Here is a 27,524-nt window from a genome sequence, read left to right on the forward strand (position 1 = left end):
TCCATTCGGGGTCGTCAGGGAGTGAATCGGAGTAGAAACGAATGGAACTCAGTTTCCGAATAATCCTCGTAGGGGGGTAGTACACGAGATCTGGAGCAAAAATTGAGGCGGCCCATTTTTTCGATTTCTCTTCATAATTTGTCCCTATGAATTTATGAAATTGCATTCGCGTCCATTCGGGGTCGTCAGGGAGTGAATCGGAGCTGAAACGAATGGAACTCGGTTTCCGAATAATCCTCGAATAAATTGAGAAGGCCCATTTTTGGAGTAAAAATTTAGGCGGCCCGTCTTATGAGTATAGTTTCATAATTTATCCATATGGATTTATGAAATTGCATTCGCGTTTATTTGGGGTCGTCCAGATGTGAATCTGGTCTGAAACGAATGGAACTAGGTTTCAAAATAAATCACGTAGGCCGTAGTACTCGAGGTTTGGAGCAAAAATTGAGGAAGCCCATTTTCTGGATATCTTTTCAAAATTTATCAATATGGATTTATGAAATTGAATTTGCGTTTATTTGGGGTCGTTCGGAAGTGAATCAGGGCTCAAACGAAAGGAACTAGGTTTCCGAATAATTCTCGTAGGGGGTAGTACATGAGGTCTGGAGCAAAAATTGAGGGGCCCATTTTTTGGATATCTTTTCATAAATTGTCCCTATGGATTTATGAAATTTCATTCGCATTTATTTGGGGTCGTCTGGAAGTGAATCGCGGCAGAAACGAATGGAACTAGATTTCCGAATGATTCTCGTAAGGGGTAGTACAAAAGGTATGGAGCAAAAATTGAGGGGGCCCATTTTTTGGATATCTTTTAATAAATTTTCCCTATGTATTTATGAAATTGCATTCACGTTTATTTGGGGTTGTCCGGAAGTGAATCGGAGCTGAAACGAATGGAACTCGGTTTCCGAATAATCCTCGTAGGGGGTAGTACACGAGGTCTGGAGCAAAAATTGAGGCGGCCCATTTTTTCGATTTCTTTTCATAATTTGTCCCTCTGGATTTATGAAATTGCATTCGCGTCCATTCGGGGTCGTCCGGGAGTGAATCGGAGCTGAAATGAATGGAACTCGGTTCCCGAATAATCCTCGTAGGGGGTAGTACACGAGGTCTGGAGCAAAAATTGAGGCGTCCCGTTTTTTTCGATTTCTTTTCATAATTTGTCCCACTGGATTTATGAAATTGCATTCGCGTTCATTCGGGGTCGTCCGGGAGTGAATCGGAGCTGAAACGAATGGAACTCGGTTTCCGAATAATCCTCGTAGGGGGTAGTACACGACGTCTGGAGCAAAAATTGAGGCGGCCCGTTTTTTTCGATTTCTTTTCATAATTTGTCCCTATAGATTTATAAAATTCCAATGGCGTCCATTCGGGGTCGTCCGGGAGTGAATCGGTGTAGAAATGAATGAAACTCGGTTTCCGAATAAACCTCGTAGGCGGTAGTACACGAGGTCTGGAGCAAAAATTGAGGCAGCCCTTTTTTTCGATTTCTTTTTATAATTTGTCCCTATGGATCGTCCGGGAGTGAATCGGAGCAGAAAGGAATGGAACTCGGTTTCTGAATAATCCTCGTAGGGGGTAGTACACGAGGTCTGGAGCAAAAATTGAGGCGACACATTTTTTCGATTTCTTTTCATAATTTGTCCCTATGGATTTATAAAATTGCATTCGCGTCCATTCGGGGTCGTCCGGGGGTGAATCGGAGCTGAAATAAATGGAACTTGGTTCCCGAATAATCCTCGTAGGGGGTAGTACACGAGGTCTGGAGCAAAAATTGAGGCGGCCCGTTTTTTCGATTTCTCTTCATAATTTGTCCCTATGGATTTATGAAATTGCATTCGCGTCCATTCGGGGTCGTCCGGGAGTGAATCGAAGCTGAAATGAATGGAACTCGGATTTCGAATAATCCTCGTAGGGGGTAGTACACGAGGTATGGAGCAAAAATTGAGGTAGCTCATTTTTTGAATATATTTTCATAATTTGTCCCTATGGATTTCTGAAATTCCATTCGCGTCCATTCGGGGTCGTCAGGGAGTGAATCGGAGTAGAAACGAATGGAACTCAGTTTCCGAATAATCCTCGTAGGGGGGTAGTACACGAGATCTGGAGCAAAAATTGAGGCGGCCCATTTTTTCGATTTCTCTTCATAATTTGTCCCTATGAATTTATGAAATTGCATTCGCGTCCATTCGGGGTCGTCAGGGAGTGAATCGGAGCTGAAACGAATGGAACTCGGTTTCCGAATAATCCTCGAATAAATTGAGAAGGCCCATTTTTGGAGTAAAAATTTAGACGGCCCGTCTTATGAGTATAGTTTCATAATTTATCCATATGGATTTATGAAATTGCATTCGCGTTTATTTGGGGTCGTTCAGATGTGAATCTGGTCTGAAACGAATGGAACTAGGTTTCAAAATAAATCACGTAGGCCGTAGTACTCGAGGTATGGAGCAAAAATTGAGGAAGCCCATTTTCTGGATATCTTTTCAAAATTTATCAATATGGATTTATGAAATTGAATTTGCGTTTATTTGGGGTCGTTCGGAAGTGAATCAGGGCTCAAACGAAAGGAACTAGGTTTCCGAATAATTCTCGTAGGGGGTAGTACATGAGGTCTGGAGCAAAAATTGAGGGGCCCATTTTTTGGATATCTTTTCATAAATTGTCCCTATGGATTTATGAAATTTCATTCGCATTTATTTGGGGTCGTCCGGAAGTGAATCGCGGCTGAAACGAATGGAACTAGATTTCCGAATGATTCTCGTAAGGGGTAGTACAAAAGGTATGGAGCAAAAATTGAGGGGGCCCATTTTTTGGATATCTTTTAATAAATTTTCCCTATGTATTTATGAAATTGCATTCACGTTTATTTGGGGTTGTCCGGAAGTGAATCGGAGCTGAAACGAATGGAACTCGGTTTCCGAATAATCCTCGTAGGGGGTAGTACACGAGGTCTGGAGCAAAAATTGAGGCGGCCCATTTTTTCGATTTCTTTTCATAATTTATCCCTCTGGATTTATGAAATTGCATTCGCGTCCATTCGGGGTCGTCCGGGAGTGAATCGGAGCTGAAATGAATGGAACTCGGTTCCCGAATAATCCTCGTAGGGGGTAGTACACGAGGTCTGGAGCAAAAATTGAGGCGTCCCGTTTTTTCGATTTCTTTTCATAATTTGTCCCTCTGGATTTATGAAATTGCATTCGCGTCCATTCGGGGTCGTCCGGGAGTGAATCGGAGCTGAAACGAATGGAACTCGATTTCCGAATAATCCTCGTAGGGGGTAGTACACGACGTCTGGAGCAAAAATTGAGGCGGCCCGTTTTTTCGATTTCTTTTCATAATTTGTCCCTATAGATTTATAAAATTCCAATGGCGTCCATTCGGGGTCGTCCGGGAGTGAATCGGTGTAGAAATGAATGAAACTCGGTTTCCGAATAAACCTCGTAGGCGGTAGTACACGAGGTCTGGAGCAAAAATTGAGGCGACACGTTTTTTCGATTTCTTTTCATAATTTGTCCCTATGGATTTATAAAATTGCATTCGCGTCCATTCGGGGTCGTCCGGGAGTGAATCAGAGCTGAAATGAATGGAACTCGGTTCCCGAATAATCCTCGTAGGGGGTATTACACGAGGTCTGGAGCAAAAATAGAGGCGGCCCGTTTTTTCGATTTCTCTTCATAATTTGTCCCTATGAATTTATGAAATTGCATTCGCGTCCATTCGGGATCGTCACAGAGTGAATCGGAGCTGAAACGAATGGAACTCGGTTTCCGAATAATCCTCGAATAAATTGAGAAGGTCCATTTTTGGAGTAAAAATTTAGGCGGCCCGTCTTATGGATATAGTTTCATAATTTATCCATATGGATTTATGAAATTGCATTCCCGTTTATTTGGGGTCGTCCAGATGTGAATCTGGTCTGAAACGAATGGAACTAGGTTTCAAAATAAATCTCGTAGGCCGTAGTACTCGAGGTATGGAGCAAAAATTGAGGAAGCCCATTTTCTGGATATCTTTTCAAAATTTATCAATATGGATTTATGAAATTGAATTTGCGTTTATTTGGGGTCATTCGGAAGTGAATCAGGGCTCAAACGAAAGGAACTAGGTTTCCGAATAATTCTCGTAGGGGGTAGTACACGAGGTCTGGAGCAAAAATTGAGGGGCCCATTTTTTGGATATCTTTTCATAAATTGTCCCTATGGATTTATGAAATTTCATTCGCATTTATTTGGGGTCGTCCGGAAGTGAATCGCGGCTGAAACGAATGGAACTAGATTTCCGAATGATTCTCGTAAGGGGTAGTACAATAGGTATGGAGCAAAAATTGAGGGGGCCCATTTTTTGGATATCTTTTAATAAATTTTCCCTATGGATTTATGAAATTGCATTCACGTTTATTTAGGGTTGTCCGGAAGTGAATCGGAGCTGAAACGAATTGAACTCGGTTTCTGAATAATCCTCGTAGGTGGTAGTACACGAGGTCTGGAGCAAAAATTGAGGCGGCCCATTTTTTCGATTTCTTTTCATAACTTGTCCCTATGGATTTATAAAATTCCAATGGCGTCCATTCGGGGTCGTCCGGGAGTGAATCGGAGCTGAAATGAATGGAACTCTATTTCTGAATAATCCTCGTAGGGGGTAGTACACGAGGTCTGGAGCAAAAATTGAGGCGGCCCATTTTTTCGATTTCTTTTCATAATTTTTCCCTATGGATTTATAAAATTGCATTCGCGTCCATTCGGGGTCATCCGGGAGTGAATCGGAGCTGAAACGAATGGAACTCGATTTCCGAATAATCCTCGTAGGGGGTAGTACACGAGGTCTGGAGCAAAAATTGAGGGGCCCATTTTTTGGATATCTTTTCATAAATTGTCCCTATAGATTTATAAAATTGCATTCGCGTCCATTCGGGGTCGTCCGAGAGTGAATCGGAGCTGAAATGAATGGAACTCGGTTTCCGAATAATCCTCGTAGGGGTAGTACACGAGGTGTGGAGCAAAAATTGAGGCGGCCCATTTTTTCGATTTCTTTTCATAATTTTTCCCTATGGATTTATAAAATTGCATTTGCGTCCATTCGGGGTCGTCCGGGAGTGAATCGGAGCTGAAACGAATGGAACTCGGTTTCCGAATAATCCTCGTAGGGAGTAGTACACGAGGTCTGGAGCAAAAATTGAGGCCGCCCATTTTTTCGATTTCTTTTCATAATTTGTCCCTATGGATTTATAAAATTCCAATGGCGTCCATTCGGGGTCGTCCGGGAGTGAATCGGGGCTGAAACGAATGGAACTCGGTTTTCGAATAATCCTCGTAGGGGTAGTACACGAGGTCTGGAGCAAAAATTGAGGCGGCCCGTTTTTTCGATTTCTTTTCAAAATTTGTCCTTATGGATTTATAAAATTCCAATGGCGTCCATTCGGGGTCGTCCGGGAGTGAATCGGAGTTGAAATGAATGGAACTCGGTTTCCGAATAATCCTCGTAGGGGGTAGTACACGAGGTCTGGAGCAAAAATTGAGGCGGCCCGTTTTTTCGATTTCTTTTCATAATTTGTCCCTATGGATTTATGAAATTGCATTCGCGTCCATTCGGGGTCGTCCGGGAGTGAATCGCAGCTGAAATGAATGGAACTCGGTTTTCGAATAATCCTCGTAGGGGGTAGTACACGAGGTATGGAGCAAAAATTGAGGCAGCTCGTTTTTTGAATATATTTTCATAATTTGTCCCTATGGATTTCTGAAATTCCATTCGCGTCCATTCGGGGTCGTCAGGGAGTGAATCGGAGCGGAAACGAATGGAACTCGGTTTCCGAATAATCCTCGTAGGGGGTAGTACACGAGATCTGGAGCAAAAATTGAGGCGGCCCGTTTTTTCGATTTCTTTTCATAATTTGTCCCTATGGATTTATGAAATTGCATTCGCTTTCATTTGGGGTCGTCCGGGAGTGAATCGGAGCAGAAATGAATGGAACTCGGTTTCCGAATAATCCTCGTAGGGGGTAGTACACGAGGTCTGGAGCAAAAATTGAGGTGGCCCGTTTTTTCGATTTCTTTTCACAATTTGTCCTTATGGATTTATGAAATTGCATTCGCGTCCATTCGGGGTCGTCCGGGAGTGAATCGGAGCTGAAATGAATGGAACTCGGTTTCCGAATAATCCTCGTAGGGGGTAGTACACGAGGTCTGGAGCAAAAATTGAGGCGGCCCATTTTTTCGATTTCTTTTCATAATTTGTCCCTATGGATTTATGAAATTGCATTCGCGTCCATTCGGGGTCATCCGGGAGTGAATCAGAGCTGAAATGAATGGAACTCGGTTTCCGAATAATCCTCGTAGGGGGTAGTACACGAGGTCTGGAGCAAAAATTGAGGTGGCCCGTTTTTTCAATTTCTTTTCATAATTTGTCCCTATGGATTTATAAAATTCCAATGGCGTCCATTCGGGGTCGTCCGGGAGTGAATCGGTGTAGAAATGAATGAAACTCGGTTTCCGAATAAACCTCGTAGGCGGTAGTACACGAGGTCTGGAGCAAAAACTGAGGCGGCCCGTTTTTTCGATTTTTTTTTATAATTTGTCCCTATGGATCGTCCGGGAGTGAATCGGAGCAGAAAGGAATGGAACTCGGTTTTTGAATAATCCTCGTAGGGGGTAGTACACGAGGTCTGGAGCAAAAATTGAGGCGACACGTTTTTTCGATTTCTTTTCTTAATTTGTCCCTATGGATTTATAAAATTGCATTCGCGTCCATTCGGGGTCGTCCGGGAGTGAATCGGAGCTGAAATGAATGGAACTCGGTTCCCGAATAATCCTCGTAGGGGGTAGTACACGAGGTCTGGAGCAAAAATTGAGGCGGCCCGTTTTTTCGATTTCTCTTCATAATTTGTCTGTAATAACCCCAATTTTTGAGAAATTTTGAAACCCTTATGAATAGTGTTTTTGCTGAACGAGAAAACTTTTCATGCCACGCTATGTAGGGGTTCTGTTATTGATCTTATGGGATATTATTAGTACTCTATGTGGTATATAAGTGAATGTAAAGATCGTCAGAATCCAATTCCGAACACTTTGATTTTTCCCGGAAATCCACAAGATACGGAGAGAATTGAGTATAAGGTAACAGGATAAAAAGGATTTAAATTAAAGGATTATAAGAGAGGATCATAGAAGGAATACGGAGTGAATCGGAGCTGAAACGAATGGAACTCGGTTTCTGAATAATCCTCGAATAAATTGAGAAGGCCCTTTTTTGGATATCTTTTCATAAATTTTCCCTATGGATTTATGAAATTGCATTCACGTTTATTTAGGGTTGTCCGGAAGTGAATCGGAGCTGAAACGAATGGAACTCGGTTTCTGAATAATCCTCGTAGGTGGTAGTACACGAGGTCTGGAGCAAAAATTGAGGCGGCCCATTTTTTCGATTTCTTTTCATAACTTGTCCCTATGGATTTATAAAATTCCAATGGCGTCCATTCGGGGTCGTCCGGGAGTGAATCGGAGCTGAAATGAATGGAACTCTATTTCTGAATAATCCTCGTAGGGGGTAGTACACGAGGTCTGGAGCAAAAATTGAGGCGGCCCATTTTTTCGATTTCTTTTCATAATTTTTCCCTATGGATTTATAAAATTGCATTCGCGTCCATTCGGGGTCATCCGGGAGTGAATCGGAGCTGAAATGAATGGAACTCGGTTTCCGAATAATCCTCGTAGGGGGTAGTACACGAGGTCTGGAGCAAAAATTGAGGGGCCCATTTTTTGGATATCTTTTCATAAATTGTCCCTATGGATTTATAAAATTGCATTCGCGTCCATTCGGGGTCGTCCGAGAGTGAATCGGAGCTGAAATGAATGGAACTCGGTTTCCGAATAATCCTCGTAGGCGGTAGTACACGAGGTCTGGAGCAAAAATTGAGGCGGCCCGTTTTTTCGATTTCTTTTTATAATTTGTCCCTATGGATCGTCCGGGAGTGAATCGGAGCAGAAAGGAATGGAACTCGGTTTCTGAATAATCCTCGTAGGGGGTAGTACACGAGGTCTGGAGCAAAAATTGAGGCGACACGTTTTTTCGATTTCTTTTCATAATTTGTCCCTATGGATTTATAAAATTGCATTCGCGTCCATTCGGGGTCGTCCGGGAGTGAATCGGAGCTGAAATGAATGGAACTCGGTTCCCGAATAATCCTCGTAGGGGGTAGTACACGAGGTCTGGAGCAAAAATTGAGGCGGCCCGTTTTTTCGATTTCTCTTCATAATTTGTCCCTATGAATTTATGAAATTGCATTCGCGTCCATTCGGGGTCGTCACAGAGTGAATCGGAGCTGAAACGAATGGAACTCGGTTTCCGAATAATCCTCGAATAAATTGAGAAGGTCCATTTTTGGAGTAAAAATTTAGGCGGCCCGTTTTATGGATATAGTTTCATAATTTATCCATATGGATTTATGAAATTGCATTCGCGTTTATTTGGGGTCGTCCAGATGTGAATCTGGTCTGAAACGAATGGAACTAGGTTTCAAAATAAATCTCGTAGGCCGTAGTACTCGAGGTATGGAGCAAAAATTGAGGAAGCCCATTTTCTGGATATCTTTTCAAAATTTATCAATATGGATTTATGAAATTGAATTTGCGTTTATTTGGGGTCATTCGGAAGTGAATCAGGGCTCAAATGAAAGGAACTAGGTTTCCGAATAAATCTCGTAGGGGGTAGTACACGAGGTCTGGAGCAAAAATTGAGGGGCCCATTTTTTGGATATCTTTTCATAAATTGTCCCTATGGATTTATGAAATTTCATTCGCATTTATTTGGGGTCGTCCGGAAGTGAATCGCGGCTGAAACGAATGGAACTAGATTTCCGAATGATTCTCGTAAGGGGTAGTACAATAGGTATGGAGCAAAAATTGAGGGGGCCCATTTTTTGGATATCTTTTAATAAATTTTCCCTATGGATTTATGAAATTGCATTCACGTTTATTTAGGGTTGTCCGGAAGTGAATCGGAGCTGAAACGAATGGAACTCGGTTTCCGAATAATCCTCGTAGGGGGTAGTACACGAGGTCTGGAGCAAAAATTGAGGCGGCCCATTTTTTCGATTTCTTTTCATAACTTGTCCCTATGGATTTATAAAATTCCAATGGCGTCCATTCGGGGTCGTCCGGGAGTGAATCGGAGCTGAAATGAATGGAACTCTATTTCCGAATAATCCTCGTAGGGGGTAGTACACGAGGTCTGGAGCAAAAATTGAGGCGGCCCATTTTTTCGATTTCTTTTCATAATTTTTCCCTATGGATTTATAAAATTGCATTCGCGTCCATTCGGGGTCGTCCGGGAGTGAATCGGAGCTGAAACGAATGGAACTCGGTTTCCGGATAATCCTCGTAGGGGGTAGTACACGAGGTCTGGAGCAAAAATTGAGGGGCCCATTTTTTGGATATCTTTTCATAAATTGTCCCTATGGATTTATGAAATTGCATTCGCGTCCATTCGGGGTCGTCCGGGAGTGAATCGAAGCTGAAATGAATGGAACTTGGATTTCAAATAATCCTCGTAGGGGGTAGTACACGAGGTATGGAGCAAAAATTGAGGTAGCTCGTTTTTTGAATATATTTTCATAATTTGTCCCTATGGATTTCTGAAATTCCATTCGCGTCCATTCGGGGTCGTCAGGGAGTGAATCGGAGTAGAAACGAATGGAACTCAGTTTCTGAATAATCCTCGTAGGGGGGTAGTACACGAGATCTGGAGCAAAAATTGAGGCGGCCCATTTTTTCGATTTCTCTTCATAATTTGTCCCTATGAATTTATGAAATTGCATTCGCGTCCATTCGGGGTCGTCAGGGAGTGAATCGGAGCTGAAACGAATGGAACTCGGTTTCCGAATAATCCTCGAATAAATTGAGAAGGCCCATTTTTGGAGTAAAAATTTAGGCGGCCCGTCTTATGAGTATAGTTTCATAATTTATCCATATGGATTTATGAAATTGCATTCGCGTTTATTTGGGGTCGTCCAGATGTGAATCTGGTCTGAAACGAATGGAACTAGGTTTCAAAATAAATCACGTAGGCCGTAGTACTCGAGGTTTGGAGCAAAAATTGAGGAAGCCCATTTTCTGGATATCTTTTCAAAATTTATCAATATGGATTTATGAAATTGAATTTGCGTTTATTTAGGGTCGTTCGGAAGTGAATCAGGGCTCAAACGAAAGGAACTAGGTTTCCGAATAATTCTCGTAGGGGGTAGTACATGAGGTCTGGAGCAAAAATTGAGGGGCCCATTTTTTGGATATCTTTTCATAAATTGTCCCTATGGATTTATGAAATTTCATTCGCATTTATTTGGGGTCGTCCGGAAGTGAATCGCGGCTGAAACGAATGGAACTAGATTTCCGAATGATTCTCGTAAGGGGTAGTACAAAAGGTATGGAGCAAAAATTGAGGGGGCCCATTTTTTGGATATCTTTTAATAAATTTTCCCTATGTATTTATGAAATTGCATTCACGTTTATTTGGGGTTGTCCGGAAGTGAATCGGAGCTGAAACGAATGGAACTCGGTTTCCGAATAATCCTCGTAGGGGGTAGTACACGAGGTCTGGAGCAAAAATTGAGGCGGCCCATTTTTTCGATTTCTTTTCATAATTTGTCCCTCTGGATTTATGAAATTGCATTCGCGTCCATTCGGGGTCGTCCGGGAGTGAATCGGAGCTGAAATGAATGGAACTCGGTTCCCGAATAATCCTCGTAGGGGGTAGTACACGAGGTCTGGAGCAAAAATTGAGGCGTCCCGTTTTTTCGATTTCTTTTCATAATTTGTCCCACTGGATTTATGAAATTGCATTCGCGTTCATTCGGGGTCGTCCGGGAGTGAATCGGAGCTGAAACGAATGGAACTCGGTTTCCGAATAATCCTCGTAGGGGGTAGTACACGACGTCTGGAGCAAAAATTGAGGCGGCCCGTTTTTTCGATTTCTTTTCATAATTTGTCCCTATAGATTTATAAAATTCCAATGGCGTCCATTCGGGGTCGTCCGGGAGTGAATCGGTGTAGAAATGAATGAAACTCGGTTTCCGAATAAACCTCGTAGGCGGTAGTACACGAGGTCTGGAGCAAAAATTGAGGCAGCCCGTTTTTTCGATTTCTTTTTATAATTTGTCCCTATGGATCGTCCGGGAGTGAATCGGAGCAGAAAGGAATGGAACTCGGTTTCTGAATAATCCTCGTAGGGGGTAGTACACGAGGTCTGGAGCAAAAATTGAGGCGACACATTTTTTCGATTTCTTTTCATAATTTGTCCCTATGGATTTATAAAATTGCATTCGCGTCCATTCGGGGTCGTCCGGGAGTGAATCGGAGCTGAAATAAATGGAACTCGGTTCCCGAATAATCCTCGTAGGGGGTAGTACACGAGGTCTGGAGCAAAAATTGAGGCGGCCCGTTTTTTCGATTTCTCTTCATAATTTGTCCCTATGGATTTATGAAATTGCATTCGCGTCCATTCGGGGTCGTCCGGGAGTGAATCGAAGCTGAAATGAATGGAACTCGGATTTCGAATAATCCTCGTAGGGGGTAGTACACGAGGTATGGAGCAAAAATTGAGGTAGCTCGTTTTTTGAATATATTTTCATAATTTGTCCCTATGGATTTCTGAAATTCCATTCGCGTCCATTCGGGGTCGTCAGGGAGTGAATCGGAGTAGAAACGAATGGAACTCAGTTTCCGAATAATCCTCGTAGGGGGGTAGTACACGAGATCTGGAGCAAAAATTGAGGCGGCCCATTTTTTCGATTTCTCTTCATAATTTGTCCCTATGAATTTATGAAATTGCATTCGCGTCCATTCGGGGTCGTCAGGGAGTGAATCGGAGCTGAAACGAATGGAACTCGGTTTCCGAATAATCCTCGAATAAATTGAGAAGGCCCATTTTTGGAGTAAAAATTTAGACGGCCCGTCTTATGAGTATAGTTTCATAATTTATCCATATGGATTTATGAAATTGCATTCGCGTTTATTTGGGGTCGTCCAGATGTGAATCTGGTCTGAAACGAATGGAACTAGGTTTCAAAATAAATCACGTAGGCCGTAGTACTCGAGGTATGGAGCAAAAATTGAGGAAGCCCATTTTCTGGATATCTTTTCAAAATTTATCAATATGGATTTATGAAATTGAATTTGCGTTTATTTGGGGTCGTTCGGAAGTGAATCAGGGCTCAAACGAAAGGAACTAGGTTTCCGAATAATTCTCGTAGGGGGTAGTACATGAGGTCTGGAGCAAAAATTGAGGGGCCCATTTTTTGGATATCTTTTCATAAATTGTCCCTATGGATTTATGAAATTTCATTCGCATTTATTTGGGGTCGTCCGGAAGTGAATCGCGGCTGAAACGAATGGAACTAGATTTCCGAATGATTCTCGTAAGGGGTAGTACAAAAGGTATGGAGCAAAAATTGAGGGGGCCCATTTTTTGGATATCTTTTAATAAATTTTCCCTATGTATTTATGAAATTGCATTCACGTTTATTTGGGGTTGTCCGGAAGTGAATCGGAGCTGAAACGAATGGAACTCGGTTTCCGAATAATCCTCGTAGGGGGTAGTACACGAGGTCTGGAGCAAAAATTGAGGCGGCCCATTTTTTCGATTTCTTTTCATAATTTATCCCTCTGGATTTATGAAATTGCATTCGCGTCCATTCGGGGTCGTCCGGGAGTGAATCGGAGCTGAAATGAATGGAACTCGGTTCCCGAATAATCCTCGTAGGGGGTAGTACACGAGGTCTGGAGCAAAAATTGAGGCGTCCCGTTTTTTCGATTTCTTTTCATAATTTGTCCCTCTGGATTTATGAAATTGCATTCGCGTCCATTCGGGGTCGTCCGGGAGTGAATCGGAGCTGAAACGAATGGAACTCGATTTCCGAATAATCCTCGTAGGGGGTAGTACACGACGTCTGGAGCAAAAATTGAGGCGGCCCATTTTTTCGATTTCTTTTCATAATTTGTCCCTATAGATTTATAAAATTCCAATGGCGTCCATTCGGGGTCGTCCGGGAGTGAATCGGTGTAGAAATGAATGAAACTCGGTTTCCGAATAAACCTCGTAGGCGGTAGTACACGAGGTCTGGAGCAAAAATTGAGGCGACGCGTTTTTTCGATTTCTTTTCATAATTTGTCCCTATGGATTTATAAAATTGCATTCGCGTCCATTCGGGGTCGTCCGGGAGTGAATCAGAGCTGAAATGAATGGAACTCGGTTCCCGAATAATCCTCGTAGGGGGTATTACACGAGGTCTGGAGCAAAAATAGAGGCGGCCCGTTTTTTCGATTTCTCTTCATAATTTGTCCCTATGAATTTATGAAATTGCATTCGCGTCCATTCGGGGTCGTCACAGAGTGAATCGGAGCTGAAACGAATGGAACTCGGTTTCCGAATAATCCTCGAATAAATTGAGAAGGTCCATTTTTGGAGTAAAAATTTAGGCGGCCCGTCTTATGGATATAGTTTCATAATTTATCCATATGGATTTATGAAATTGCATTCGCGTTTATTTGGGGTCGTCCAGATGTGAATCTGGTCTGAAACGAATGGAACTAGGTTTCAAAATAAATCTCGTAGGCCGTAGTACTCGAGGTATGGAGCAAAAATTGAGGAAGCCCATTTTCTGGATATCTTTTCAAAATTTATCAATATGGATTTATGAAATTGAATTTGCGTTTATTTGGGGTCATTCGGAAGTGAATCAGGGCTCAAACGAAAGGAACTAGGTTTCCGAATAATTCTCGTAGGGGGTAGTACACGAGGTCTGGAGCAAAAATTGAGGGGCCCATTTTTTGGATATCTTTTCATAAATTGTCCCTATGGATTTATGAAATTTCATTCGCATTTATTTGGGGTCGTCCGGAAGTGAATCGCGGCTGAAACGAATGGAACTAGATTTCCGAATGATTCTCGTAAGGGGTAGTACAATAGGTATGGAGCAAAAATTGAGGGGGCCCATTTTTTGGATATCTTTTAATAAATTTTCCCTATGGATTTATGAAATTGCATTCACGTTTATTTAGGGTTGTCCGGAAGTGAATCGGAGCTGAAACGAATTGAACTCGGTTTCTGAATAATCCTCGTAGGTGGTAGTACACGAGGTCTGGAGCAAAAATTGAGGCAGCCCATTTTTTCGATTTCTTTTCATAACTTGTCCCTATGGATTTATAAAATTCCAATGGCGTCCATTCGGGGTCGTCCGGGAGTGAATCGGAGCTGAAATGAATGGAACTCTATTTCTGAATAATCCTCGTAGGGGGTAGTACACGAGGTCTGGAGCAAAAATTGAGGCGGCCCATTTTTTCGATTTCTTTTCATAATTTTTCCCTATGGATTTATAAAATTGCATTCGCGTCCATTCGGGGTCATCCGGGAGTGAATCGGAGCTGAAACGAATGGAACTCGATTTCCGAATAATCCTCGTAGGGGGTAGTACACGAGGTCTGGAGCAAAAATTGAGGGGCCCATTTTTTGGATATCTTTTCATAAATTGTCCCTATAGATTTATAAAATTGCATTCGCGTCCATTCGGGGTCGTCCGAGAGTGAATCGGAGCTGAAATGAATGGAACTCGGTTTCCGAATAATCCTCGTAGGGGTAGTACACGAGGTGTGGAGCAAAAATTGAGGCGGCCCATTTTTTCGATTTCTTTTCATAATTTTTCCCTATGGATTTATAAAATTGCATTTGCGTCCATTCGGGGTCGTCCGGGAGTGAATCGGAGCTGAAACGAATGGAACTCGGATTCCGAATAATCCTCGTAGGGAGTAGTACACGAGGTCTGGAGCAAAAATTGAGGCGGCCCATTTTTTCGATTTCTTTTCATAATTTGTCCCTATGGATTTATAAAATTCCAATGGCGTCCATTCGGGGTCGTCCGGGAGTGAATCGGGGCTGAAACGAATGGAACTCGGTTTTCGAATAATCCTCGTAGGGGTAGTACACGAGGTCTGGAGCAAAAATTGAGGCGGCCCGTTTTTTTCGATTTCTTTTCAAAATTTGTCCTTATGGATTTATAAAATTCCAATGGCGTCCATTCGGGGTCGTCCGGGAGTGAATCGGAGTTGAAATGAATTGAACTCGGTTTCCGAATAATCCTCGTAGGGGGTAGTACACGAGGTCTGGAGCAAAAATTGAGGCGACCCGTTTTTTCGATTTCTTTTCATAATTTGTCCCTATGGATTTATGAAATTGCATTCGCGTCCATTCGGGGTCGTCCGGGAGTGAATCGCAGCTGAAATGAATGGAACTCGGTTTTCGAATAATCCTCGTAGGGGGTAGTACACGAGGTATGGAGCAAAAATTGAGGAAGCTCGTTTTTTGAATATATTTTCATAATTTGTCCCTATGGATTTCTGAAATTCCATTCGCGTCCATTCGGGGTCGTCAGGGAGTGAATCGGAGCGGAAACGAATGGAACTCGGTTTCCGAATAATCCTCGTAGGGGGTAGTACACGAGATCTGGAGCAAAAATTGAGGCGGCCCGTTTTTTCGATTTCTTTTCATAATTTGTCCCTATGGATTTATGAAATTGCATTCGCTTTCATTTGGGGTCGTCCGGGAGTGAATCGGGGCAGAAATGAATGGAACTCGGTTTCCGAATAATCCTCGTAGGGGGTAGTACACGAGGTCTGGAGCAAAAATTGAGGTGGCCCGTTTTTTTCGATTTCTTTTCACAATTTGTCCTTATGGATTTATGAAATTGCATTCGCGTCCATTCGGGGTCGTCCGGGAGTGAATCGGAGCTGAAATGAATGGAACTCGGTTTCCGAATAATCCTCGTAGGGGGTAGTACACGAGGTCTGGAGCAAAAATTGAGGCGGCCCATTTTTTCGATTTCTTTGCATAATTTGTCCCTATGGATTTATGAAATTGCATTCGCGTCCATTCGGGGTCGTCCGGGAGTGAATCAGAGCTGAAATGAATGGAACTCGGTTTCCGAATAATCCTCGTAGGGGGTAGTACACGAGGTCTGGAGCAAAAATTGAGGTGGCCCGTTTTTTCAATTTCTTTTCATAATTTGTCCCTACGGATTTATAAAATTCCAATGGCGTCCATTCGGGGTCGTCCGGGAGTGAATCGGTGTAGAAATGAATGAAACTCGGTTTCCGAATAAACCTCGTAGGCGGTAGTACACGAGGTCTGGAGCAAAAACTGAGGCGGCCCGTTTTTTCGATTTTTTTTTATAATTTGTCCCTATGGATCGTCCGGGAGTGAATCGGAGCAGAAAGGAATGGAACTCGGTTTCTGAATAATCCTCGTAGGGGGTAGTACACGAGGTCTGGAGCAAAAATTGAGGCGACACGTTTTTTCGATTTCTTTTCTTAATTTGTCCCTATGGATTTATAAAATTGCATTCGCGTCCATTCGGGGTCGTCCGGGAGTGAATCGGAGCTGAAATGAATGGAACTCGGTTCCCGAATAATCCTCGTAGGGGGTAGTACACGAGGTCTGGAGCAAAAATTGAGGCGGCCCGTTTTTTCGATTTCTCTTCATAATTTGTCTGTAATAACCCCAATTTTTGAGAAATTTTGAAACCCTTATGAATAGTGTTTTTGCTGAACGAGAAAACTTTTCATGCCACGCTATGTAGGGGTTCTGTTATTGATCTTATGGGATATTATTAGTACTCTATGTGGTATATAAGTGAATGTAAAGATCGTCAGAATCCAATTCCGAACACTTTGATTTTTCCCGGAAATCCACAAGATACGGAGAGAATTGAGTATAAGGTAACAGGATAAAAAGGATTTAAATTAAAGGATTATAAGAGAGGATCATAGAAGGAATACGGAGTGAATCGGAGCTGAAACGAATGGAACTCGGTTTCTGAATAATCCTCGAATAAATTGAGAAGGCCCTTTTTTGGATATCTTTTCATAAATTTTCCCTATGGATTTATGAAATTGCATTCATGTTTATTTAGGGTTGTCCGGAAGTGAATCGGAGCTGAAACGAATGGAACTCGGTTTCTGAATAATCCTCGTAGGTGGTAGTACACGAGGTCTGGAGCAAAAATTGAGGCGGCCCATTTTTTTGATTTCTTTTCATAACTTGTCCCTATGGATTTATAAAATTCCAATGGCGTCCATTCGGGGTCGTCCGGGAGTGAATCGGAGCTGAAATGAATGGAACTCTATTTCTGAATAATCCTCGTAGGGGGTAGTACACGAGGTCTGGAGCAAAAATTGAGGCGGCCCATTTTTTCAATTTCTTTTCATAATTTTTCCCTATGGATTTATAAAATTGCATTCGCGTCCATTCGGGGTCATCCGGGAGTGAATCGGAGCTGAAACGAATGGAACTCGGTTTCCGAATAATCCTCGTAGGGGGTAGTACACGAGGTCTGGAGCAAAAATTGAGGGGCCCATTTTTTGGATATCTTTTCATAAATTGTCCCTATGGATTTATAAAATTGCATTCGCGTCCATTCGGGGTCGTCCGAGAGTGAATCGGAGCTGAAATGAATGGAACTCGGTTTCCGAATAATCCTCGTAGGGGTAGTACATGAGGTGTGGAGCAAAAATTGAGGCGGCCCATTTTTTCGATTTCTTTTCATAATTTTTCCCTATGGATTTATAAAATTGCATTTGCGTCCATTCGGGGTCGTCCGGGAGTGAATCGGAGCTGAAACGAATGGAACTCGGTTTCCGAATAATCCTCGTAGGGAGTAGTACACGAGGTCTGGAGCAAAAATTGAGGCGGCCCATTTTTTCGATTTCTTTTCATAATTTGTCCCTATGGATTTATAAAATTCCAATGGCGTCCATTCGGGGTCGTCCGGGAGTGAATCGGGGCTGAAACGAATGGAACTCGGTTTTCGAATAATCCTCGTAGGGGTAGTACACGAGGTCTGGAGCAAAAATTGAGGCGGCCCGTTTTTTCGATTTCTTTTCAAAATTTGTCCTTATGGATTTATAAAATTCCAATGGCGTCCATTCGGGGTCGTCCGGGAGTGAATCGGAGTTGAAATGAATGGAACTCGGTTTCCGAATAATCCTCGTAGGGGGTAGTACACGAGGTCTGGAGCAAAAATTGAGGCGGCCCGTTTTTTCGATTTCTTTTCATAATTTGTCCCTATGGATTTATGAAATTGCATTCGCGTCCATTCGGGGTCGTCCGGGAGTGAATCGCAGCTGAAATGAATGGAACTCGGTTTTCGAATAATCCTCGTAGGGGGTAGTACACGAGGTATGGAGCAAAAATTGAGGCAGCTCATTTTTTGAATATATTTTCATAATTTGTCCCTATGGATTTCTGAAATTCCATTCGGGGTCGTCAGGGAGTGAATCGGAGCGGAAACGAATGGAACTCGGTTTCCGAATAATCCTCGTAGGGGGTAGTACACGAGATCTGGAGCAAAAATTGAGGCGGCCCGTTTTTTCGATTTCTTTTCATAATTTGTCCCTATGGATTTATGAAATTGCATTCGCTTTCATTTGGGGTCGTCCGGGAGTGAATCGGAGCAGAAATGAATGGAACTCGGTTTCCGAATAATCCTCGTAGGGGGTAGTACACGAGGTCTGGAGCAAAAATTGAGGTGGCCCGTTTTTTCGATTTCTTTTCATAATTTGTCCTTATGGATTTATGAAATTGCATTCGTGTCCATTCTGGGTCGTCCGGGAGTGAATCGGAGCTGAAATGAATGGAACTCGGTTTCCGAATAATCCTCGTAGGGGGTAGTTAATGAGGTCTGGAGCAAAAATTGAGGCGGCCCGTTTTTTCGATTTCTTTTCATAATTTGTCCCTATGGATTTATGAAATTGCATTCGCGTCCATTCGGGGTCGTCCGGGAGTGAATCGGAGCTGAAATGAATGGAACTCGGTTTCCGAATAATCCTCGTAGGGGGTAGTACACGAGGTCTGGAGCAAAAATTGAGGTGGCCCGTTTTTTCAATTTCTTTTCATAATTTGTCCCTATGGATTTATAAAATTCCAATGGCGTCCATTCGGGGTCGTCCGGGAGTGAATCGGTGTAGAAATGAATGAAACTCGGTTTCCGAATAAACCTCGTAGGCGGTAGTACACGAGGTCTGGAGCAAAAACTGAGGCGGCCCGTTTTTTCGATTTTTTTTTTATAATTTGTCCCTATGGATCGTCCGGGAGTGAATCGGAGCAGAAAGGAATGGAACTCGGTTTCTGAATAATCCTCGTAGGGGGTAGTACACGAGGTCTGGAGCAAAAATTGAGGCGACACGTTTTTTCGATTTCTTTTCATAATTTGTCCCTATGGATTTATAAAATTACATTCGCGTCCATTCGGGGTCGTCCGGGAGTGAATCGGAGCTGAAATGAATGGAACTCGGTTCCCGAATAATCCTCGTAGGGGGTAGTACACGAGGTCTGGAGCAAAAATTGAGGCGGCCCGTTTTTTTCGATTTCTCTTCATAATTTGTCTGTAATAACCCCAATTTTTGAGAAATTTTGAAACCCTTATGAATAGTGTTTTTGCTGAACGAGAAAACTTTTCATGCCATGCTATGTAGGGGTTCTGTTATTGATCTTATGGGATATTATTAGTACTCTATGTGGTATATAAGTGAATGTAAAGATCGTCAGAATCCAATTCCGAACACTTTGATTTTTCCCGGAAATCCACAAGATACGGAGAGAATTGAGTATAAGGTAACAGGATAAAAAGAATTTAAATTAAAGGATTATAAGAGAGGATCATAGAAGGAATACGGAGTGAATCGGAGCTGAAACGAATGGAACTCGGTTTCTGAATAATCCTCGAATAAATTGAGAAGGCCCTTTTTTGGATATCTTTTCATAAATTTTCCCTATGGATTTATGAAATTGCATTCATGTTTATTTAGGGTTGTCCGGAAGTGAATCGGAGCTGAAACGAATGGAACTCGGTTTCTGAATAATCCTCGTAGGTGGTAGTACACGAGGTCTGGAGCAAAAATTGAGGCGGCCCATTTTTTTGATTTCTTTTCATAACTTGTCCCTATGGATTTATAAAATTCCAATGGCGTCCATTCGGGGTCGTCCGGGAGTGAATCGGAGCTGAAATGAATGGAACTCTATTTCTGAATAATCCTCGTAGGGGGTAGTACACGAGGTCTGGAGCAAAAATTGAGGCGGCCCATTTTTTCAATTTCTTTTCATAATTTTTCCCTATGGATTTATAAAATTGCATTCGCGTCCATTCGGGGTCATCCGGGAGTGAATCGGAGCTGAAACGAATGGAACTCGGTTTCCGAATAATCCTCGTAGGGGGTAGTACACGAGGTCTGGAGCAAAAATTGAGGGGCCCATTTTTTGGATATCTTTTCATAAATTGTCCCTATGGATTTATAAAATTGCATTCGCGTCCATTCGGGGTCGTCCGAGAGTGAATCGGAGCTGAAATGAATGGAACTCGGTTTCCGAATAATCCTCGTAGGGGTAGTACATGAGGTGTGGAGCAAAAATTGAGGCGGCCCATTTTTTCGATTTCTTTTCATAATTTTTCCCTATGGATTTATAAAATTGCATTTGCGTCCATTCGGGGTCGTCCGGGAGTGAATCGGAGCTGAAACGAATGGAACTCGGTTTCCGAATAATCCTCGTAGGGAGTAGTACACGAGGTCTGGAGCAAAAATTGAGGCGGCCCATTTTTTCGATTTCTTTTCATAATTTGTCCCTATGGATTTATAAAATTCCAATGGCGTCCATTCGGGGTCGTCCGGGAGTGAATCGGGGCTGAAACGAATGGAACTCGGTTTTCGAATAATCCTCGTAGGGGTAGTACACGAGGTCTGGAGCAAAAATTGAGGCGGCCCGTTTTTTCGATTTCTTTTCAAAATTTGTCCTTATGGATTTATAAAATTCCAATGGCGTCCATTCGGGGTCGTCCGGGAGTGAATCGGAGTTGAAATGAATGGAACTCGGTTTCCGAATAATCCTCGTAGGGGGTAGTACACGAGGTCTGGAGCAAAAATTGAGGCGGCCCGTTTTTTTCGATTTCTTTTCATAATTTGTCCCTATGGATTTATGAAATTGCATTCGCGTCCATTCGGGGTCGTCCGGGAGTGAATCGCAGCTGAAATGAATGGAACTCGGTTTTCGAATAATCCTCGTAGGGGGTAGTACACGAGGTATGGAGCAAAAATTGAGGCAGCTCATTTTTTGAATATATTTTCATAATTTGTCCCTATGGATTTCTGAAATTCCATTCGGGGTCGTCAGGGAGTGAATCGGAGCGGAAACGAATGGAACTCGGTTTCCGAATAATCCTCGTAGGGGGTAGTACACGAGATCTGGAGCAAAAATTGAGGCGGCCCGTTTTTTTCGATTTCTTTTCATAATTTGTCCCTATGGATTTATGAAATTGCATTCGCTTTCATTTGGGGTCGTCCGGGAGTGAATCGGAGCAGAAATGAATGGAACTCGGTTTCCGAATAATCCTCGTAGGGGGTAGTACACGAGGTCTGGAGCAAAAATTGAGGTGGCCCGTTTTTTCGATTTCTTTTCATAATTTGTCCTTATGGATTTATGAAATTGCATTCGTGTCCATTCTGGGTCGTCCGGGAGTGAATCGGAGCTGAAATGAATGGAACTCGGTTTCCGAATAATCCTCGTAGGGGGTAGTTAATGAGGTCTGGAGCAAAAATTGAGGCGGCCCGTTTTTTCGATTTCTTTTCATAATTTGTCCCTATGGATTTATGAAATTGCATTCGCGTCCATTCGGGGTCGTCCGGGAGTGAATCGGAGCTGAAATGAATGGAACTCGGTTTCCGAATAATCCTCGTAGGGGGTAGTACACGAGGTCTGGAGCAAAAATTGAGGTGGCCCGTTTTTTCAATTTCTTTTCATAATTTGTCCCTATGGATTTATAAAATTCCAATGGCGTCCATTCGGGGTCGTCCGGGAGTGAATCGGTGTAGAAATGAATGAAACTCGGTTTCCGAATAAACCTCGTAGGCGGTAGTACACGAGGTCTGGAGCAAAAACTGAGGCGGCCCGTTTTTTCGATTTTTTTTTTATAATTTGTCCCTATGGATCGTCCGGGAGTGAATCGGAGCAGAAAGGAATGGAACTCGGTTTCTGAATAATCCTCGTAGGGGGTAGTACACGAGGTCTGGAGCAAAAATTGAGGCGACACGTTTTTTCGATTTCTTTTCATAATTTGTCCCTATGGATTTATAAAATTACATTCGCGTCCATTCGGGGTCGTCCGGGAGTGAATCGGAGCTGAAATGAATGGAACTCGGTTCCCGAATAATCCTCGTAGGGGGTAGTACACGAGGTCTGGAGCAAAAATTGAGGCGGCCCGTTTTTTCGATTTCTCTTCATAATTTGTCTGTAATAACCCCAATTTTTGAGAAATTTTGAAACCCTTATGAATAGTGTTTTTGCTGAACGAGAAAACTTTTCATGCCATGCTATGTAGGGGTTCTGTTATTGATCTTATGGGATATTATTAGTACTCTATGTGGTATATAAGTGAATGTAAAGATCGTCAGAATCCAATTCCGAACACTTTGATTTTTCCCGGAAATCCACAAGATACGGAGAGAATTGAGTATAAGGTAACAGGATAAAAAGAATTTAAATTAAAGGATTATAAGAGAGGATCATAGAAGGAATACGGAGTGAATCGGAGCTGAAACGAATGGAACTCGGTTTCTGAATAATCCTCGAATAAATTGAGAAGGCCCTTTTTTGGATATCTTTTCATAAATTTTCCCTATGGATTTATGAAATTGCATTCGCATTTATTTGGGGTTGTCCGGAAGTGAAACGGGGCTGAAACAAATGGAAATATGTTTCTGAATAATTTTCGTAGGGAGTGTACACGAGATTTGGAACAAAAATTGAGGTGGCCCGTCTTATGGATATCTTTTCATAATTTGTCCCTATGAATTTATAAAATTGCATTCGCGTCCATTTGGGGTCGTCCGGGAGTGAATCGGAGCTGAAATGAATGGAACTCGGTTTTCGAATAATCCTTGTAGGGGGTAATACGCGAGGTATGGAGCAAAAATTGAGGCGACTCGTTTTTCGGATATATTTTCATAATTTGTCCCTATGGATTTATGAAATTGCATTTGTGTCCATTCGGGGTCGTCCGGGAGTGAATCGGAGCTGAAATGAATGGAACTCGGTTTCCGAATAATCCTCGTAGGGGGTAGTACACGAGGTCTGGAGCAAAAATTGTGGCGGCCCTTTTTTTTGATTTCTTTTCATAATTTGTCCCTATGGATTTATAAAATTGCATTCGCGTCCATTCGGGGTCGTCCGGGAGTGAATCGGAGCTGAAACGAATGGAACTCGGTTTTCGAATAATCCTCATAGGGGGGTTACACGAGGTTTGGAGCAAAAATTGAGGCGATCCGTTTTTTCGATTTCTTTTCATAATTAGTCCCTATGGATTTATAAAATTGCATTCGCGTCCATTCGGGGTCGTCCGGGAGTGAATCGGAGCTGAAATGAATGGAACTCGGTTTCCGAATAATCCTCGTAGGGGGTAGTACACGAGGTCTGGAGCAAAAATTGAGGCGGCCCTTTTTTATTTCTTTTCATAATTTGTCCCTATGGATTTTTAAAATTGCATTCGCGTCCATTCGGGGTCGTCCGGGAGTGAATCGGAGCTGAAATGAATGGAACTCGGTTTCCGAATAATCCTCGTAGGGGGTAGTACACGAGGTCTGGAGCAAAAATTGAGGCGGCCCATTTTTTTGATTTCTTTTCATAATATGTCCCTATGGATTTATAAAATTGCATTCGCGTCCATTCGGGGTCGTCCGGGAGTGAATCGGAACTGAAACGAACGGAACTCGGTTTCCGAATAATCCTCATAGGGGGTAGTACACGAGGTCCGGAGCAAAATTTGAGGCGGTCCGTTTTTTCGATTTCTTTTCATAATTAGTCCCTATGGATTTATAAAATTGCATTCGCGTCCATTCGGGGTCGTCCGGGAGTGAATCGGAGCTGAAACGAACGGAACTAGGTTTCCGAATAATCCTCATAGGGGGTAGTACACGAGGTCTGGAGCAAAAATTGAGGCGGCCCGTTTTTTCGATTTCTTTTCATAATTTGTCCTTATGGATTTATAAAATTCCAATGGCGTCCATTCGGGGTCGTCCGGGAGTGAATCGGAGTTGAAACGAATGGAACTCGGTTTCCGAATAATCCTCGTAGGGGGTAGTACACGAGGTCTGGAGCAAAAATTGAGGCGGCCCGTTTTTTCAATTTCTTTTCATAATTTGTCCCTATGGATTTATGAAATTGCATTCGCGCCCATTCGGGGTCGTCCGGGAGTGAACCGGAGCTGAAATGAATGGAACTCGCTTTCCGAATAATCCTCGTAGGGGGTAGTACACGAGGTCTGGAGCAAAAATTGAGGCGACACGTTTTTTCGATTTCTTTTCATAATTTGTCCCTATGGATTTATAAAATTGCATTCGCGTCCATTCGGGGTCGTCCGGGAGTGAATCGGAGCTGAAATGAATGGAACTCGGTTCCCGAATAATCCTCGTAGGGGGTAGTACACGAGGTCTGGAGCAAAAATTGAGGCGGCCCGTTTTTTCGATTTCTCTTCATAATTTTTCTGTAATAACCCCAATTTTTGAGAAATTTTGAAACCCTTATGAATAGTGTTTTTGCTGAACGAGAAAACTTTTCATGCCACACTATGTAGGGGTTCTGTTATTGATCTTATGGGATATTATTAGTACTCTATGTGGTATATAAGTGAATGTAAAGATCGTCAGAATCCAATTCCGAACACTTTGATTTTTCCCGGAAATCCACAAGATACGGAGAGAATTGAGTATAAGGTAACAGGATAAAAATGATTTAAATTAAAGGATTATAAGAGAGGATCATAGAAGGAATACGGAGTGAATCGGAGCTGAAACGAATGGAACTCGGTTTCTGAATAATCCTCGAATAAATTGAGAAGGCCCTTTTTTGGATATCTTTTCATAAATTTTCCCTATGGATTTATGAAATTGCATTCGCGTTTATTTGGGGTTGTCCGGAAGTGAAACGGGGCTGAAACAAATGGAAATATGTTTCTGAATAATTTTCGTAGGGAGTGTACACGAGATTTGGAACAAAAATTGAGGTGGCCCGTCTTATGGATATCTTTTCATAATTTGTCCCTATGAATTTATAAAATTGCATTCGCGTCCATTTGGGGTCGTCCGGGAGTGAATCGGAGCTGAAATTAATGGAACTCGGTTTTCGAATAATCCTCGTAGGGGGTAATACGCGAGATATGGAGCAAAAATTGAGGCGACTCGTTTTTCGGATATATTTTCATAATTTGTCCCTATGGATTTATGAAATTGCATTTGTGTCCATTCGGGGTCGTCCGGGAGTGAATCGGAGCTGAAATGAATGGAACTCGGTTTCCGAATAATCCTCGTAGGGGGTAGTACACGAGGTCTGGAGCAAAAATTGTGGCGGCCCTTTTTTTTGATTTCTTTTCATAATTTGTCCCTATGGATTTATAAAATTGCATTCGCGTCCATTCGGGGTCGTCCGGGAGTGAATCGGAGCTGAAACGAATGGAACTCGGTTTTCGAATAATCCTCATAGGGGGGTTACACGAGGTTTGGAGCAAAAATTGAGGCGATCCGTTTTTTTCGATTTCTTTTCATAATTAGTCCCTATGGATTTATAAAATTGCATTCGCGTCCATTCGGGGTCGTCCGGGAGTGAATCGGAGCTGAAATGAATGGAACTCGGTTTCCGAATAATCCTCGTAGGGGGTAGTACACGAGGTCTGGAGCAAAAATTGAGGCGGCCCTTTTTTATTTCTTTTCATAATTTGTCCCTATGGATTTTTAAAATTGCATTCGCGTCCATTCGGGGTCGTCCGGGAGTGAATCGGAGCTGAAATGAATGGAACTCGGTTTTCGAATAATCCTCGTAGGGGGTAGTACACGAGGTCTGGAGCAAAAATTGAGGCGGCCCATTTTTTCGATTTCTTTTCATAATATGTCCCTATGGATTTATAAAATTGCATTCGCGTCCATTCGGGGTCGTCCGGGAGTGAATCGGAACTGAAACGAACGGAACTCGGTTTCCGAATAATCCTCATAGGGGGTAGTACATGAGGTCCGGAGCAAAATTTGAGGCGGTCCGTTTTTTCGATTTCTTTTCATAATTAGTCCCTATGGATTTATAAAATTGCATTCGCGTCCATTCGGGGTCGTCCGGGAGTGAATCGGAGCTGAAACGAACGGAACTAGGTTTCCGAATAATCCTCATAGGGGGTAGTACACGAGGTCTGGAGCAAAAATTGAGGCGGCCCGTTTTTTTCGATTTCTTTTCATAATTTGTCCTTATGGATTTATAAAATTCCAATGGCGTCCATTCGGGGTCGTCCGGGAGTGAATCGGAGTTGAAACGAATGGAACTCGGTTTCCGAATAATCCTCGTAGGGGGTAGTACACGAGGTCTGGAGCAAAAATTGAGGCGGGCCTTTTGTTCAATTTCTTTTCATAATTTGTCCCTATGGATTTATGAAACTGCATTCGCGCCCATTCGGGGTCGTCCGGGAGTGAACCGGAGCTGAAATGAATGGAACTCGCTTTCCGAATAATCCTCGTAGGGGGTAGTACACGAGGTCTGGAGCAAAAATTGAGGCGACACGTTTTTTCGATTTCTTTTCATAATTTGTCCCTATGGATTTATAAAATTGCATTCGCGTCCATTCGGGGTCGTCCGGGAGTGAATCGGAGCTGAAATGAATGGAACTCGGTTCCCGAATAATCCTCGTAGGGGGTAGTACACGAGGTCTGGAGCAAAAATTGAGGCGGCCCGTTTTTTTCGATTTCTCTTCATAATTTTTCTGTAATAACCCCAATTTTTGAGAAATTTTGAAACCCTTATGAATAGTGTTTTTGCTGAACGAGAAAACTTTTCATGCCACACTATGTAGGGGTTCTGTTATTGATCTTATGGGATATTATTAGTACTCTATGTGGTATATAAGTGAATGTAAAGATCGTCAGAATCCAATTCCGAACACTTTGATTTTTCCCGGAAATCCACAAGATACGGAGAGAATTGAGTATAAGGTAACAGGATAAAAAGGATTTAAATTAAAGGATTATAAGAGAGGATCATAGAAGGAATACGGAGTGAATCGGAGCTGAAACGAATGGAACTCGGTTTCTGAATAATCCTCGAATAAATTGAGAAGGCCCTTTTTTGGATATCTTTTCATAAATTTTCCCTATGGATTTATGAAATTGCATTCGCGTTTATTTGGGGTTGTCCGGAAGTGAAACGGGGCTGAAACAAATGGAAATATGTTTCTGAATAATTTTCGTAGGGAGTGTACACGAGATTTGGAACAAAAATTGAGGTGGCCCGTCTTATGGATATCTTTTCATAATTTGTCCCTATGAATTTATAAAATTGCATTCGCGTCCATTTGGGGTCGTCCGGGAGTGAATCGGAGCTGAAATGAATGGAACTCGGTTTTCGAATAATCCTCGTAGGGGGTAATACGCGAGGTATGGAGCAAAAATTGAGGCGACTCGTTTTTCGGA

The sequence above is a fragment of the Apium graveolens genome, chromosome 8 (genome assembly GCF_009905375.1).
Source record: "Apium graveolens cultivar Ventura chromosome 8, ASM990537v1, whole genome shotgun sequence".
Taxonomy (NCBI): Eukaryota; Viridiplantae; Streptophyta; class Magnoliopsida; order Apiales; family Apiaceae; genus Apium; species Apium graveolens.